Below are 5,404 nucleotides of genomic sequence, written 5' to 3' on the forward strand. Positions count from 1 at the left end.
ATATATATATATATATATATATATTTTGGATCATGTGAGACCAAAGATTTTTCATAAGACCCGTAAGACTAATTCTTAACCCTTGGATTAGATTTACAATATGACAATCTGAACATTCATAAACGCCACGAGACTTCTCAATAATCATAAAATTGTCACCATGCAATTTAAACCATTAGGTCATTAACTTATAAAGTTGATTAATGAATATAAATTGATTTTACGGGTCTTACGAAAAATCTTTGGTCTCACGTGAACCCAACCTTATGTATATATGTATGTATGTATATAATTCCAACCATTGTTGTGCATGAATCTTAAATACAACATAGATTATAACAATCATAATAGTTGATAAATTATGCATAGAAATCATAAGTTGGTGATTACACTTGCATGCAACACACCTTTAAGTTAAATTGCAATAATAAGCACCTTAATTTATTCATAATGGTACGTAGATTTAATTGCATGATGGGGTAGGTGGCTAGGGTTTGATGGCTTCTTCCCCATTGGGTTTAAGCTTACCACCCAACTTCTGATCAGCTAATTTGGCACAGTTGAAGTAGCAGAAACACATTTTCTTGTTGTCACGGTCGTGACAAGCTCCATGAGCTGCACCTTCCAACGACTTGCACTGGTTATCACAGTGCCCTGAGCCCTGTGTTGTGGCACCCTCCCGACCATGTCTGGCTTGCCTTCTCACATAAATTTGCTCTCACCACACCACTTTCTGCAAAATATATACATACAACTCATATATCTATAACTTCTTCAAAATACGAATTTAATCTCAATTATATATATATATATATATATTGAACAACATATATACATACATACATATATATATATATATATATATATATATTAAGCAAGCACCTGAGATGGCAAGAACGAAGAGGATGAGAATGAATGCGAAGAATGCAACTGAGTTTTTTGCCATTTTTATATAAAAATGAAGCTCAAGATGATGGGTTAAGGCGTAAATTGGCGAGTAAGAAGGTTGGGATAGTGGAGGGTTTTTATAGGAAATTAATGCTTTTTCCCTTGTCGTATGAATAATTCAAGGGGGGTCTTAATCGCAAATTTAAATTTTAATGATTTGAAATTTCAACCCAATAATTACTTATAAATTATCAACTCAAAATTTCATATATATATATATATATATGATATATTTCTTCTACAACCTTGTGCATTTGTACAACCTTTGCAACCCAATTAATTGAGATATTTATATAAATGATTGGAGTTCATTTATTATGATTTGAATATTTATGAAATATGAATAGAGTTTATTAATTATGATTAATACTCTATATTAGGAAACAATTAATTGATTAAAAATTGAATGGTTGAGATGAGGGTTGTATAGCGTGTAGGAATGGCAAAAGGTGTAGAATAACATCCCTTTATATATATATATATATATATATATATATATAGGGTTGGGTTCACGTGAGACCAAAGATTTTTCGTGAGACCCGTAACACCAATTTATGTTCATTCATCTTCATCTTCTTCTTTTACTTCATTGTCATTTCTACCCTTAAAAAATTTTCGTTAGGTATGTAATTTCATTTTCAATTAAATATTTTTTTTATTAATTAATTTATAATTCATAATTGCTTATTGATTAAAATTACTCTCATTTTCTTTTATAGTTTACAGATGTGGGTTGACCTTTAAACTCGAAAATTATTATCTCTATTTCCACCTAATAGCCTATAGGCAGTGTTGATGAATACAAAAGTATACACGACTTTTACGTGTTAATTGTACTACAAGTAATGTTATTTTAGAATAAATGAGAATGTAATATAAATTATTTTATTTTTATTTATATGTCAAATCTCAATGTTTATATTTTATTTTTATAATTATATAATAGGCAAAATGCATAAAATAACAACCTACTTTTACAAATTTTCTTATTATAGCATTCTACTTTCAGTTTTTCTTATTACAGCAATATATTTTCAAATATTTTTTATCAGGGCATTGTACTTTCAAAAATTTACCTGTTATAGCATTGGGTAATCTTTTAAATTAAATTTACCCATTATAACAGTTTCTTTGTCACCTCATCGTCCACCTAGGTTGTCTACATGTACAATAGTGCTGACATGACATTTCTTATTATAACATTGTACTTTAAAAATTATTTTATTATAACGTCATCAATTTCTATTACAACATTGTACTTTTAATTTTAATATTTTTATTATTAAAACATTGTAAATTTAATCAAATATGTTTACTAAAAAGTATATTATTAGAAATTAAACATGTTTTACAAAAGATCACTATTTTACGAATAAAAATATTCATAAAAAACCATTTGTTCATCGAGTTCATCGTAAATTTCATGGCTTACTTTGTAATACCAAAAACTAAACAAGCGAAACATCTTCTAAAAAAAACTCATCCTATTTACATTCATCTAACAATGATATCCAATCAAAGGTTTTTTTCTGAAAAAATGTTCCACTTGTTTAGTTTTTAGCATTACAAAGTAAGCAATGAAATTTACGATTCACTCGATGAACGAATGATTTTTTATGAAAATTTTTATTCTTGAAATAATGATCTTTTGTGAACATGTTTAATTTCCGAGACTATAATTTTTAGTAAACACATTTGATTAAATTTATAATATTTAAATGATAAAAATATTAAAATTAAAAGTACAAGGTTGTAATAAAAATTAATGATGTTATAATAAAGTTATTTTGAAAGTACAATACTATAATAAGAAATGTCATGTCAACACTATCGTACATGTGGACAGCCTACATGGACGATGGTTAGCAAAAAAACTTGGTATAATGGGTAAATTTAATTTAAAAAAAGTTACTAAATGCTATAACGAGTAAATTTTTGAAAGTACAATACTCTAATAAAAAAATATTTTGAAAGTACATTACTGTAATAAGAAAAACTGAAAGTAGAATACTATAATAAGAAAACTTATAGAAGTATATTGCTATTTCGTCCATTTTACCGTTATATAATTATTAAAAAAATAGTAATGTTTATATTAATAAGTATTTATTTATTTTTAAATAAAAATTAATAAGTAATAAAAGAAAAAATCTGCATATATAATGGAATGTTTATCAATAATTTATATATTATAAATAATATAAAAGAAATATATATTTTTAATAATTCATATTAATTGAAACATTATATAAATAAATAAAAAACAAAAAATAATTAATTAATAATTTATATAATATAAATCAATACATAGATACATACATATATATATGTATATATATATATATATATATATATATATAAATAAAAAAAAAAAAAGAAAACAAATGAAGTGGGTCTTAATTGGCTAAATTCAAGACTTCAAGTGGGTCTTATGGGCTTTTTGTTTACCTCTTAATGATACCATTAAGATGTAAAGGTCTGATTCGGTCAGACTTTTTTTGTTTGGATAGGTTTTTAAAAACGTCTGAATGGTAAGCTTATATCTAATTCGCTCCTTCACCCACACTCCCTCCATACCATTCAAATGTGATAATTTTCCAAGATTGCCCTCTCTATTTTCTCTAATCATCGTCTCCAGGTTTGGCTCCATCGAGTTCTCCAAGCGACGCATCTGTTCTTCTAATCGCCTTCTTATTGTTCACCATTCTCTTCTTGTTCATCGATCACCAGTGTCGCCCAATCGATTCACAGCTAACGATTTCATATTTCTAGGGCTTGAAACAACTTCGCTCCTTATCTTATGGTTCTGTATTATTTCGTATGTGGTTAACAAACAGCCCCTCGGTCTCACCCTTCTTCTTATGTGTTTTTGTTGTATTACACACAGCTTATATGCATTTTTGTTGTATTACACACAGCTTATATGCATTTTTGTTGTATTACACACAGCATATAGGAGCTTCAGCTTTTAGACAAAACAGGCTATGAGACCCACTTTCGAATTCCGACATAGGGCAGAGCCATGAAAGTAGACATAATAGGGACGTACAGATAGGAAAACAAAACGTTTGAGGGACGTAATAAAGATTGGGTACATGCCTTAAAGAAAATGAGCAAGATTGAAGGACCCATCAAAAAGATATGCCTGCAGATGTAAATGCTACAAAGAACACAAAGAGATACGAATTTACTTGACTCTACATCATATAACTGGATCAAAACTATGCTATCTTAATTATCTAATAGGTGGATAAAAATGTCTACTTCATCTAATAGATTGYTTATAGGATTTWATATAAATCTTGGCTTAATATGAGARCTAACATAACAGTCATTTTACATCTAAAATCTCATATATACATGCACTGAATGTGAAACTTTTATAAAGAAAAAGATAATAACTAACAGAAATTAGTTTAGGACAATAGTAACAATATTATAAAAAAAGACATCCAACCTAATTAAATGCTTACAAGCATGCTTGACTTGAGCACAGTAAATCAATGATATGAGCACATAATCATACACAAATTTTCATCAACACATTAATTCAAAAACAAGATAGGCACAACATATATTTCTTTAATTGCTTCATTATAGATCAAAGGTATGTTGGGGAAGGCTATAACACATATTATATCTCAATTTGTTAGCTACTGTTAATAAGGAGAAACACAACAGTTAACTAGTGTTTTCTGTATAACCAAGGCTAAAGAGTTTAGAAACAAATGACAATTTTGTATGATAGTCTTGCCGTATCCTTTTGTAACCTCACTATCTCAATGGTTAACTGGTTCTAACTTGGGCATGAAACTGCAAATAACCATGCCAATTAAATGGTATTCCTTTTCTTAATTCTTGGTCCTTTATCTTTCTTGATCATATATATTACATTATGTAACATATTGAAGATGTACGTTTTCTTGTTTATGCATACGTATGCACATGTGTATATAGAACAAATTACTTGTATTGCATATGTGTATACCATATAAATGAATTGTTATTGGAGTGTATACCTTTTAGGCATATTATAAGATATATTTTATATGTGGTCCTTTGTTAGGATTTCAGTCTTGATTTGTTATATGTCATCATTTGTAAGGTATGGACATAGTCAATGAGAGTTCACAACCAAAGAGACGTAGAATAAACTGGAAAAAAGAGAAACTATCCATAGATATTTCCGTCAAGTACTACGAGCAATGATGGAATTTGCTAGGGAAGTTGTAGGACCAATGCCCAATGAAGAAACCTCCAACATGTCAAAAACGTGAATAAAGGGGAAGAGGAAGAGGTGAATGTTATCAAAACGTTTAACGATTTGTGATTTTAATATGGTATTCACTAATGTTTGGGCTGGATGGGAGGGCATAACACATGATGCTAGAGTTTTAAGAGAAGTTGCATTGAACCCAACTTCTGGTTTTCCATTTCCTACACCAGGTATTTAGAA

The 5,404-nt window shown here is 28.6% G+C and overlaps 1 pseudogene; it reads right to left on the minus strand.

The window, feature by feature from the left end:
- Positions 1-336: 336 nt before the first annotated feature.
- Positions 337-986, minus strand: LOC112508155 (annotated as a pseudogene).
- Positions 987-5,404: the final 4,418 nt, after the last annotated feature.

The sequence above is a fragment of the Cynara cardunculus genome, assembly GCF_001531365.2.
Source record: "Cynara cardunculus var. scolymus isolate 2C chromosome LG 2, CcrdV1, whole genome shotgun sequence".
NCBI lineage: Eukaryota > Viridiplantae > Streptophyta > Magnoliopsida > Asterales > Asteraceae > Cynara > Cynara cardunculus.